This window comes from Bos mutus, chromosome 12, assembly GCF_027580195.1.
Source record: "Bos mutus isolate GX-2022 chromosome 12, NWIPB_WYAK_1.1, whole genome shotgun sequence".
In the NCBI taxonomy this organism is placed as follows: Eukaryota; Metazoa; Chordata; class Mammalia; order Artiodactyla; family Bovidae; genus Bos; species Bos mutus.
The window spans coordinates 2,082,450-2,095,923 of NC_091628.1; the positions used below are offsets into that span (position 1 = coordinate 2,082,450).

The 13,474-nt window shown below is 40.6% G+C and overlaps 1 pseudogene; it reads left to right on the forward strand.

Annotated features, from left to right (window-relative positions):
* Nucleotides 1-7,717: 7,717 nt before the first annotated feature.
* On the forward strand, nt 7,718-8,865 carry LOC102266693 (large ribosomal subunit protein uL3-like; annotated as a pseudogene).
* Nucleotides 8,866-13,474: the final 4,609 nt, after the last annotated feature.

Below are 13,474 nucleotides of genomic sequence, written 5' to 3' on the forward strand. Positions count from 1 at the left end.
TGTGACTCGCCCAGCAGTGGGACCCCAGGCCTGAGCATTTCACTGCAGATCCTACCACAGTGGAGGTGAAGGAACCCGTCAATGCAGGGATGGAGAGACAGCAAAGGTCAGGAGCAATTGTCCTTTTCCTCGTAAGGGCTATTTTAGGCCTTGCTTCTTAGCATTCATCTACACACTAGAATACTTTTTGTTTCCATACATAATGCAAAATTGTCTACATCTCTAAAATTTTATTATGAGCCTTATGTAATAATTTGTATAAGGTCAAATTTGCATAAGTCAAGTGTTAAATAACCCGGTTAGCATCTGCACATCACTATCTGTAACTAAATAGAAAGGGAAATGAGAAAGACTGGTAGGATAGGTTTTTTACATGGAGTCTGAGAGAAAAAGGATTATAGGGAATAAAAAAGCAGGTATGGAGAGGCAAACAGAAACTCTGAGAAAGGAACCCAGTTGAAGGGGAGAATTTGACTCTTTAAAAAAAATTTTTTTTAATTATGAAAGTATGATATATTTTGAGCTTCCCCAGTGGCTCAGCATTAAAGAATCCACCTGCAATGCAGAAGACGCAGGAGATGTGGGTTTGATCCCTGGAGGAGGGCAAGGCAACCCACTCCAGTATTCTTACCTGGAGAATCCCATGGACAAAGGAGCCTGGCGGGCTACAGTCCATAGAGTCACAGAATCAGACAAGACTGAAGTGACTGGGCGCACACAGCACATGATAACATATTTACAGGAAACCTGGAAAATACAAAACAAGGTTACATATAGTTCCACTATCTTACAATTATTTTTTACATAAATAAATTTTGGGTAGATTTTTAGTTGGAGTTTCAATATCAAACTCTCAAAAATCAATAGAATGAATACACAGAGAAGTTGAAGGATATAGTAGACCTGAAAATTACTGTGAACCAATTCAACGTAATTAAGATTTATACAATTTTCACATAACAATAAGATACAAATTCTATTCAAGTTCCCATAGACTGTAAACTAGGAGACACTGGAACATATCCATGGACATAAAACAAGGTGCAAAAATTCCATTGTCTAAAGGTAGAACTTAATTCTTAAGTCAATTATAAAAATTCACATGCTAGCCTGGAGCCTTCTCACTTCTTTTTCTCTTTCTCCTTCTTTCCCTCCTCTCTCACACTCTGCCCCTTCCTACCTCCCTCTTTTCTCTCTTTCTTTGCTTGTTTGGTTATTAAGCTCTTTCAGATTCTCAGAAACATAAATATGTTCAGGACAGCTCAACCACGGTAGTTATAAGAATACTGGAGAAAATAAGGAAATAAGAAAAACAAGGAAAAGTCCAGCATTTAAACCACCAGGTCTTGGGAATAATAGCTCTCTGTTCTGAGTAGGACCTCAAGGACACTGAGAACAGCATTCAGCGGCTCACAAGGTTGCTGTTGGCCCTCCCCACGTCAGAGAAGTCCGCCTCTGCCTCAGCTTCTGCTTCACTCACGATCACAGATTCTACTTACTCTTTCTGCCTCATGGCATTTTCTTACTCTTGACTTCAACTATCTCATAGTTTTTTTTTTTTTTTTTCCCTCCTGTATATATCACAGCTTTTGACAAATCATACGAGAAAATCTGGTTTAACTCATTCTTTTATTTGAAGAATATTTAGCATGAGACACTTCTCTTGTATGTTTCCTGGACACCCATTTCCTCCCTGTATTGAAGACTTTTCAGAACATCTGACCAGTTCACAAGAATCCCCTTTAACTATTCGTCTACCTCCTTGTCATTTTGTACATGATCCCACTCACCTGTCAAACAGACCAGTCCCAAGACCAGCCGATCAGAGTTCCTCCTCTGGCAGCATTGAGAGAATGAGCCTATCCAGGTAGCTGGGTTTCTAACTTGTATAAGAAGGCTGCCTTCCTTCTTGCCATGGACTGTCTCATTTGTTCCAACCCAGACAGAACTCAGTTCGCTATCACCATTATCATTACAAATATCTGGTCATCAAATATCTTTCAACTTCTGTAATCTGTTGTTAATGAGGAGAAGGGTAGTCATGCAGTTTCTTCCCTCCTCCCTGTCCTTTCTAACCTTGTCCCTCCTCAGTCACACTCACTCTTCTTGGTTTATGTGTAGATTTTGTAGCACTCAGCTTGTGCAATTTGAGCATGTCCTCAGGGCTCACCCACTCAGCCCACCAACTCATCCGAGGATTACTTCAAACTAGGTATTCCTCTTCACAGGAATCCTAGGCAATTTATTTTCCTTAGATAGCTTTGTTCTTGGGAGCTGTGACCAGTGCTTTAGAATAGCACTCAGACTGGTGAACCATCTTGGGGAACAGATGAAGAGAAGCAGAGAGGAGAGTCAGAAAGAACACTTCTGGTGGACAGTGTCTCTCCAGTCCCTCTCTCTGTCCTCTCTAAGGTTAGGCTGCATTCTCTCCCTCGGGTTCTCTGAAACAGCCCGTTAGTTAATAATTCCTTCTTTGCTTAGATAGCCTAGATTATCTAGGCTATCTATCTGTCAGCCAATAACCCTAATTAAATACTCCTCTGTCAAGAAAGCCTCACTTTTTATCACCACTGCCAGTTATGTCTGTGCTCTTTCTTGACTTAAAGCTTCTCAAGGGCAAGGGCTGCATTTGTCTTGCTCACTGTTTTATTCCCAGGACTTAGCATGTTTCCTGGATACTTAATAAATATATTTGGATTGACTCTACAGTTATCGATTACCACCTGCACCAAGCACTGTGAATGAAAGACAAAAGACATGATCCTCACAGTGCTTAGAGTCTGTGCATGCTTGCTCAGCCCTGTCCGACTCTTTGCAACCCCGTGGACTGTAGCCCTCCAGGCTCCTCTGTCCATGAGATTCTCCAGGCAAGAATACTGGAGCGGGCTGCCATGCACTCCTGCAGGGAATCTTCCCTTCTCAGGGATCAAACCCATGTCTCTTACCTCCTCTGCATTGGCAGGCAGGTAGATACTTTAACCGCTAGCGCCACGTGGGAAGAGTCTAGTTGCTTTCAAATCAGCCCAGTTCTACTTCTACTTTAAGTGTCCCTTGTATTAGTGAGGACTTTTTAAGCTTTTGTGAAGGAGGTAGGGTTGGCTCAAGTGATCAAATCTCACAAGAGGCAAGGATAAAACTGGGCTGGGGGAACAGCTGGAGCCAGGGATAAATGTGGCCAGGACTTTTCTCCCTTTCTTGTCTCTGTCTGTGGGTTAACTTCTCCACATCAGGCTTACTTCCTCCTGATCTGTGGTCCATGGGGTCACAAAGAGCCAGACACAACTGAGTGACTGAACTAACCTGATGGAAGAGAGACAACCAGCAGTCTTCACGCTTACATTTTCCCAGCTTTATCATGAGTTTCCATGTTTACAATTTTAAAAGTACTGGGGAGGCCTTCCAGTTGGCTTGGATTTTGTTTAAGGCACTTCTCTGGGCCATCACTGTGGAGAGAAGGTACCAGGATTGTTTCAGTTTGGGTGTCCATCCCTACACCAATCACAACCAGCAGGACCTGTCAGCTGGTGGCAGACAAACTAATAGGTGTCTGCCTATTCCATCTCCTTGACCTCACATGTACCAACTCCTTTCCCTGACTTTATTTGACAAATATCTATTAAAAGCTCATTTAGTGCAAAGTATTGTGCTAGGCTATTAGATTAAGCATTTACATTTAATGTATCAAAATTAAACTTTTTAAGGAAAGCAAACATGTTTCCTTAATCCCTACAGTCATAATTCAGTCTTTTCTGCATTTATTTTTCAGAGTCAGTGTAGCAAAACCTTCAAGCACTGGTTTATTGGGACCATCCTAGTACACATGAGTCGGGTGATTTTTATCTTTTGTTCCTATCCTTGCCATCTTTAATCTGTCAGGCAGTCCTGAATCTATACCATCAGGCTTGTTTGTTCTACTTCTCTATCCTTTTATCATGGTTCCATTAACTCACATCCAAGGGTGTCAAGAGAATAAATAGTCCAATAAAACAGAAGAATATACTTCCAGTTTTAAAAAGAAAGAAGCATACAAGAAATACATAAATCATACCATATGACAATAGCCTAGAAGATTGCATGGGAGGATCTTTGTGCTTTCTGCAGGAGAAAAGAAAAATGGAATTTCCGTGCCTTGCATCAGCACTTGACAGCTGAATATTGGGCAGTAAAAGGAGGAATGGGTGTCAGGAATGATTTTGCCTGAAATAAGCACAAATCCATGGAGTATGACCATATGTTTTCCCTGGCAATCATCTTATAATTCAGGATAATTTAAATCTAGCCTAAACCTACATTTTATCTAAGAAATTCTTAATCATAAACATTTCCTCCTCATAGAACACAGTCTCTTACAACATGGGCTTGACACGCAACTCCCTATCACTTAATGTCACACCTATGTAATGGACACTCATGTCTCAATGAGCTCTTCCCAGATAAACAGAAGGCACCTGTCCAAGAGTAATAAACACTTGGTACACAGGTTGCTAAGAGCACAAATAAAGATAAATTTGTTAGCCTGACCTAAATGTTCTCTGGATCTCAAATTAATCTAATGTTATCTGTCATTTGGCACTTTCTCTATCTAAACTGAAAAGACCACTCTATTGTCAGGGTCTCATCACTCTTTTTCAAGAAGTAATTGTTCTTTTGCCTCCTGGTGCCTCCCTGCTGCTTCAATGGGGTACACTGTGAGCTCTAAATGTAGCACCCAGATTCAAGCAGAATATAATTCAAAGTCATTCAAAATCAAATGTTGGGTTCCTGGAGTCAATGCTGATGTAAGGCTAAGCCTAACATTTAAGGGGAATTTTTTTTAGATTTTCTACATGACTTGAATTAGAAATTTATTATATTAGCATTTAAAAATGCACTTTAGAATTCTCAATTTAAAGTCATAGTTTTACAGTTGAGGAAACCCAGACTCCAAGAACTAATTTCCCCAAGGTCACACAGACCTTAGTGACTGCCAGCTTATTTTACCTTAATTATAGAGAAACTGAAACTATTTAACTGCTCAAAACATGTTCTATACATTTTAATTTGTTTAGTTATGACAAACAAAGAAATTTTCTCTGTCAATAGAAAGCTGGATTAATGAGCAGCCAACAAGCTTACCTGCCAACTTCTGTAGATATTCACAAGTTAATAATTAGTTTTCCTTTCTAGGAAATAAAGATTCGTACACCAGTCTCTAAGAAGGAGAAGAACCACTGAGAAGGTCACCAGCTATAAATAGAGAAAACTCGTGCCCCAACCTCCCCATTAAATAAGAACACTTACACTAATATTATTACTACTATTACTATTTAACATAATATAACCTCTGATGTCCTCCCAGAGCAAGTTCTGGAATGAGGTTTATAGCTCTTAGGAACAGATTCTCCTTTTACAACCAAAGGTTGTTTGCTGTTGTCTAGAAACCTGGTGTTTGAAAAAAGTCGCTTTCTGACAACTATGACCAAAATGAAAGCTTTTCCTCATCTGAACCTAACCTGATCTTCTGCCTGAAACAGGCAAGATAGCTTTACAATAGGACAGACTCACACTGCAAGGGTCGTGTGACCACTGTGTGCTCCCTGCAAACCCTCCCAGGCTTGTGAATTTCCCTTGTTTGCCACTTCTGCCACTTGATTGGTCCTTCTACTTCACCTACCCTCTCCACAGGATTGCCATACAGTGGTACAGATTTTTCCCAAGCATCTGCCCATTTTATTTGTTTAGAAGCAACAGTTCTCCAGCTGACTCTGTTTGTCCTCCTATCAGGGCCAAATGCTCTTAGGGAAATTATTTTATTATTATTATTTTAAACTTTTTCCTCTTAAGATAGTTTATATAATCCTGCATTTGTTTAACATCAGAGTGAAATTTAAATAAAAGGAAATTTGCTAGCCTTTCTATGTTCTACAGGAGGCAGATGATAAGAATTGTAAATCCTGTACTACACAGCACTGAAACAGAATGCACATGTGCATCACGGAGGAATCTCCCAGCGTAATGCTTAGCAAGAGAAATGGGACACAAAGAGAACATGCTGAGCAATCCCATATTTGTCAAGTTCAAAGTCAACAAACCTAAGTCTATGGTTATACAGGTCAGAGAGTGGTTGCCTTTGGCTGGGGTATCAGCCATCAGTGGGCATCAAGAACCTGCTGGTGACGCTAGAAAAGTAGTGTCTTGATGTGGGTAGCGGCAAAAATACCTTATATAAGTACTCACCTAGTGTAAACGTGAATTGTGTACATTATGATATGTAAATATGCATGTATTCTGCTTTAGAAATATATCTTTTTTTTTTTAACTTTTGTTTCAAGATCCAGTGATGTTCTTGATGTGATTTATATAAGAAGCATTCCTCAAGGTCAGGTTTCCCTTTTGGCTCAGCTGGTAAAGAATCTGCCTGCAATGAGGGAGACCTGGGTTCAGTCCCTGGGTTGGGGTGATCCCCCAAAGAAGCGAAAAACAACCCACCCCAATATTCTGGTCTGGAGAATTCCATGGACTGTATAATCCATGGGGTCACAAAGAGTCAGAAATGACTGAGCCACTTTGCCTTTTATTCCTCAAGATCACCATTACTGTAACTATAAATTTCTTCTTCATGGTGCACAGAGTCTGTTGTCCTAGCCTTGATCAGTGAGGAAGCCTATGTTTACCCCCACCAGCCTGGTTGCTCTTCCAGGAGACAATGTTAGCCAGGCTGCTCTGCAGAGGATGTGGGCTCCCATCTGCCTCCACTGGGCTGCATCTTCCAGTGCTGTTATGATCACCTGCTGTTTTCTCCTGGTCAGAATTATCTTCTAGATATCCAGAGTACACACACATCTTTATGGCTATGCCAGGAAAATCCAAAAGAACACTCAGAAATTTTCCTTCAAGTATTTTTAAAATATTTTAAATATAACAGCATCACAATACCAAAGAATATTGTGTTCGATTCATAATCTTAATAATTAATGAAGGAAATGAAGGAGTGTGATCCCAATGATTATAGCATGCTAACTGATCACTTGGTTTCCTGTGTCCACGTTCTTTGTCCATCCTTGTCTGTACATACAAATAATTTAAAAGATATAGTCATATCATATAGGCATTAAAACAGGTACACAGATAAATAGAATGTAAGAGAGTCTTTCCAATCTGGATGTCTTTTATTTCATTTTCTTGCCTAATTGCTCTAACTAGTACCTCTAGTATAACACTGAATAGATGTGATAAGAGCAGATATTCTTGTATTATTCCTAACCTTGGAGGATCTAGTTTTCCTTCTTTAAGAATGATGTTAGTTGTGGATTTTTAGACATGGCCTGTATTAGGCAGAGGGCATTCTACTTTCAGTTTATTGAGTTTTTTTTTTTTTTTCATGAAAGGATATTAGATTTTGCCAAATGCTTTTTCTGTGTCTGTTGAGACGATCATGTTGTTTTTTTCTCTTCACTGCATTAATGTGGTATATTATATTGAATGATTTTTGTGTATTGGATTACCCATGCTTTGAGCGGATAAATCCTACTTGGTTATGGTGTATTATATTTTTATATGTTGCTAGTATTTACTTTGCTAGTATTTTGTTGAAGATTTTTGCATCTATATTTATAAGATATTGGTCTGTAGTTTTCTTGTGATGTCTTTGTCTGGCTTTGGTATCAGGGTCATACTGGCTTCACAGAATGAGTCAGAAAGGATTCTTGGACTTCTACAGGCAGCATCTGATGGCAGGATGTCTCCCAGGCATTGGTTCCTGGGCTTCCTGCCTTAGAAGTGCAGCAGCCAGCACCAGGGGAAGGTGACAGGCTTCCCCAAGGATGGCTCTTCCAAGCCCGTGTACCTCTCAGCTTTCCTTGGCTACCAGGCTGGCATGACCCATGTTGTGAGAAAGGTTGATAGACCAGGGCCCAAAGTGCATAAGAAAGAAGTTGTGGAGGTTGTGACCATAGTGGAGACTATGCCCTTTATGACTGTGGGCACTGTGGGCTGCACGGAAACCATATGGGGCCTCCAGACCTTTAAGTCCGTCTTTGCCAAGCATATCAGCAATGAGTGCAAAAGGTGTTTCTATTAGAACTGGGATTAAATATAAGACAAACGCCTCACCAAATACTGTAAGAAGTGACAGTATGTAGAAAGCAAGAAGCAGCTGGAGAGGAACTTCAGCCCTCACCCAGATGTGCCTGCTTCCTCTATGCCAGAAGAAGGCCCACCTAACGGAGAGCCAGGTGAACAGAGGCCCTGTGGCCAAAAAAATTGGACTGGGCCCATAAGAAACTAGAGCAGCAGGTCCCTGTGAACCACATATTTGAGTAGGGTGAGACGATTATTTGTCATTGGGACGACCAAGGGCAAACACTACAAAGGGATCAGCAGCCATTGGTACACCAAGAAGGTACCCTGGAAAACCCACCAAGAGTTTCACGAGGCTGCCTGTATTTGGGTGTGTCATCTTGCCTGGATGGTCTTTCTGTGGCTTGGGCTAGGCAGAAAGGCTGCCATCACTGTACAAGATCAACAAGAAGATCTATAAGATTGGCCAGGGCTACCTCATCGAGAATGGCAAAATAATCAAGAACAATGCCTCTACTGATTACACCCAAAAGCATCAGCCCTTTGGGTGGCTGTATCCACTGTGGTAAAGTGACCAACGACTTTGTTATGCTCAAAGACTGTTTGGTAGGAACCAAGAAGAGAGTACTCAGCCTGTGCAAGTCTTTGCTGATGCGGACCAAACAGCAGACCCTACAGTAAGTTAACTTCAAGTTTATTGACACCACCTCCAAATTTGGCTATGGCTGCTTCCAGATTGTGGGAGAGAAGAAAGGGTTCATGGGACCACTTAAGAAGGACTGAATTGCAAAGGAAGAAGGGGCTTAGTATCGGAATAGACTGTACAACTGGCGGAATCTCAATAAAGTTAATTTCCAGTGACAACAAAAGAAGAAAGTGTTCCCTCTTCTATTTTTTAGAAGAGTTTGCAAAGGACTGATGTCAATTCTCCTTTAAATGTGTGGTAGAAATCATCAGGATATAATTTCCTTTACACATTTAAATGGTATGGTATTAACACAGTGCTGTTTTAGCTTGTATTTCTTTGATAACTAGCAAGGTTAAACATCTTCCCGTATGTTTCCTTATTAATTATCTCTGTTGGTATGTATTGTTTGTTCATATCCTTTCTTCTTTTTTATATTGGGGTCTCAATGTTTTTCTTATCAAGTTTAATGAGCCTTTTAGAGTCCAGTTCAGTCGCTCAGTCGTGTCCGACTTTTTGCAACCCCATGAACCGCAGCACGCCAGGCCTCCCTGTCCATCACCAACTCCCGGAGTCCACCCAAACCCATGTCCATTGAGTCAGTGATGCCATCCAACCATCTCATCCTCTGTCGTCCCCTTCTCCTCCTGCCCTCAATCTTTCCCAGCATCAGAGTCTTTTCAAATAAATCAGCTCTTTGCATCAGGTAGCCAAAGTATTAAGAGTTTCAGCTTCAACATCAGTCCTTCCAATGAACACCTAGGACTGATGTCCTTAAGGATGGACTGGTTGGATCTCCTTGCAGTCCAAGGGACTCTCAAGAGTCTTCTTCAACACCACAGTTCAAAAGCATCAATTCATCCACGCTCAGCTTTCTTCATTGTCCAATTCTCACATCCATACCTGACCACTGGAAAAACCATAGCCTTGACTAGATGGACCTTTGTTGGCAAAGTAATGTCTCTGCTTTTTAATATGCTATCTAGGTTGGTCATAACTTTCTTTCCAAAGAGTAAGCATCTTTTAATTTTGTGGCTGTAGTCACCATCTGCAGTGATTTTGGAGCACAGAAAAATAAAGTCAGTCACTGTTTCCACTGTTTCCCCATCTATTTCCCATGAAGTGGTGGGACCAGATGCCATGATCTTAGATTTCTGAATGTTGAGCTTTAAGCCAACTTTTTCACTCTCCACTTTCACTTTCATCAAGAGGCTCTTTAGCTCTTCACTTTCTGCCATAAGGGTGGTGTCATCTGCATATCTGAGGTTATTGATATTTCTCCTGGAAATTTTGATTCCAGCTTGTGCTTCCTCCAGCCCAGCGTTTCTCATGATGTACTCTGCATAGAAGTTAAATAAGCAGGGTGACAATATACAGCCTTGACATACTCCTTTTCCTATTTGGAACCAGTCTGTTGTTCCATGTCCAGTTCTAACTGTTGCTTCCTGACCTGCATATAGGTTTCTCAAGAGGCAGGTCAGGTGGTCTGGTATTCCCATCTCTTTCAGAATTTTCCACAGTTTATTGTGATCCACACAGTCAAAGGCCTTGTCATAGTCAATAAAGCAGAAATAGATGTTTTTCTGGAACTCTCTTGCTTTTACCATGATCTAGCAGATGTTGGCAATTTGATCTCTGGTTCCTCTGCCTTTTCTAAAACCAACTTGAACATCTAGAAGTTCACAGTTCACGTATTGCTGAAGCCTGGCTTGGAGAATTTTGAGCATCACTTTACTAGCGTGTGAGATGAGTGCAGTTATGCAGTAGTTTGAGCATTCTTTGGCATTGCCTTTCTTTGGAATTGGAGTGAAAACGTTTTCACTGTCAATCCAGGCATACACACACATGTGCACACACACACACACACACACACACACACACACATATATATCAGACATACCTAATCCGTAAGGTAATATCCTCCCTCTGAGTCCCTGCTGATGGTTCCATTTAGGGAGTCAAACTTGCTGAGTGCCATGCCTACATGCTCAGCTCAACACAACATCTAATTCAACTTCCCCCAACTTTTTTACACAAAGTGTTAAGTGTTAGTGTAGTCGCTCAGTCGTGTCCAACTCTTTGTGACCCCATGGACTGTAGCCCACCAGGCTCCTCTGTCCATGGGATTCTCCAGGCAAGAATACTGGAGTGGGTTGCCATTTCCTTCTCCAGAGGATCTTCCTGACCCAAGGATCGAACCTGGGTCTTCCACATCACAGGCAGATGCTTTACCCTCTGAGCCACCAGGGAAGCCCAAAGGAAACATCAAAATGGAAAACAAGCCATTTAACTAGTATGTATCTTGAAAAATTCATTCAGTTCACCATTTTAATGAAAAGCTAATGAAGAGGACTTGAGTCTTCTATAGGGACAACATTGGTTTAATAAGACCAATTGGCATATGGTCTGCTTAGAGGATTTTAAACTAAAATGTTATTCCCTACAAGCCTATAACAATGCCTGGACAACCCTTGTTAGAAAATGTGTTATTTGTGATTAGATTTGGAAAAGACTTATCCCATATATATTTTGTGTGGGTTATGTGTGTGAAGGTGAGTGAAGGTGAGTGGACTGTGGGTGTGTGAGTTTAAATGAAAGAAAAGGAAGTAAAACACATAGTTTTTTTTTAATTCCATAATTTTTTAAATAAAATTTTATTTACTTTCTTAAATTTCTCACAATTTAATATTCCACAGAGGCATTTTTGCTAGTACACAATAAGAGCCAAATCACTCAAAGTCAGCCTCAATAAAGTAATTTAAACTACCTAGTATAGATTTTTCCCTGGCTCTTTGCACTGTCACTGGAAACAAAACAGCTGTTTATGTTTAGGAGATTTTTATCTCCTAGTCTCTTGTCACTTTAGATGAGTACACACACAGTTATACAATTTTTCTCATACCAAACCTATAGGAATAATATACATGTTGACTATATGGAAGGTGTTTTAATTATTCTTGTGTTTTTCATTCTTCTTTAGTCTATTTCTCCTAATCATAAATTGAGCCTATTTTGTACATTTTATTCCTTTAAGAAGTTGTTGTTTAGTCTAAGTCATGTCAGACTCTTTGCCACCATATAGGTTGCATCATGCCAGGCTCCCCTGTCTTATTTCTTTTAGGATTAACTGGTTTGATCTCCTTGCAGGTCAAGGGACTCTTAAGAGTTTTCTCCAGAACCACAGTTCAAAAGCATCAGTTCTTCCAAGCTCAGCTTTCATTATACTCCAATTCTCACACCTGTTCATGACTAATGGAAAAAACCGTAGCTTTGAGTGTATGAAACATTGTTGGCAAAAGTGATGTCTCTTCTTTTTAAAACATTGTCTTGGTTTGTCATAGCTTTTCTTCCAAGGAGCAAGTGTCTCTCAATTTCAAGGCTGCAGTCACTGTCCACAGTGATTTTGGGGCCCAAGAAATAAAATCTGTCACTGTTTCGACTTATCCCTGGCCTATTTGCCATGAAGTGATAGGACTGGATGCCATGATCTTAGTTTTTTGAATGCTGAGTTTCAAGCCAGCTTTTGCACTCTCCTCTTTCACCCTCATCAAGAGGTTATTCAGTTCCGTTTCACTTTCTCCTGTTAGAGTGCTATCATCTGCATATCTGAGGTTTTTGCTATTTCTTCTGGCAATCTTGATTCCAGCTTGTGCTTCATCCAGCTCAGCGTTTCACGTGATGTATTCTGCATATAAGATAAATAAGCAGGGTGACAATATACAGCCTTGATGTACTCCTTTCCCAATTTGGAACAAGTCTGCTGTTCCATGTCGAGTTCTAACTGTTGCTTCTTGACCCACATACAGGTTTCTCAGGAGGCAAGTAAGGTGGTCTGGTATTCCCATCTCTTGAAGAATTTTCCACAGTTTTTTGTGATCCACACAGTGAAAGGCTTTAGTATAGTCAATGAAGCTAAAGTAGCTGTTTTTTCTGAAACTCCCTTGCTTTCTCCATGATCCAACACATGTTGGCAATTTGATCTCTGGTTCCTCTGCCTTTTCTAAACCCGCCTTGTACGTCTGGAAGTTCTCAGTTCATGTTCTCCTGAAGCCTCGCTTGAAGGACTTTAAACATGACATTGCTAGCATGTGTAATGCAATTTTACAGTAGTTTGACCATTCTTTGTTGTTGACTTTCCTTTGGATTGAAATGGAAATTGACCTTTTCCAGTCCTATGGCCACTGCTGAGTTTTCCAAATTTGCTGACATGTTGAGTGCAGCACTTGAACAGCATTATCTTTTAGGATTTTAAATAACTCAGCTGGAATTCCATCACCTCCACTAGCTCTGTTCATAGTGATGCTCACTTAGGCCTACTTGACTTCATACTCCAGGATGTCTGGCTGTAGGTAAGAGACCACACCATCATGATTATCTGCGTCTTTAAGACCTTTTATATATAGTCCTTCTGTGCGTTCTTGCCACTTCTTAATCTCTTCTGCTTCTGTTAGGTCCTTACCATTTCTGTCCTTCATTGAGCCCATACTTGCATGAAATGTTCTCTTGATGTCTCCAATTTTCTTGAGATTTCTAGTCTTTCCCATTCTATTGTTTTGCTCTATTCTGTGCATTATTCATTGAAGAAGGTCTTCTTATCTCTACTCATTACTCTCTAGAACTCTGCATTCAGTTGGGTATATCTTTCCTTTTCTCCCTTCTTGCTGGGGTCCAGCCCCGGCTGATCCAGGTTATTCGAAGGAGAGACGGCATAGGCAACCTATTTATTTAAAT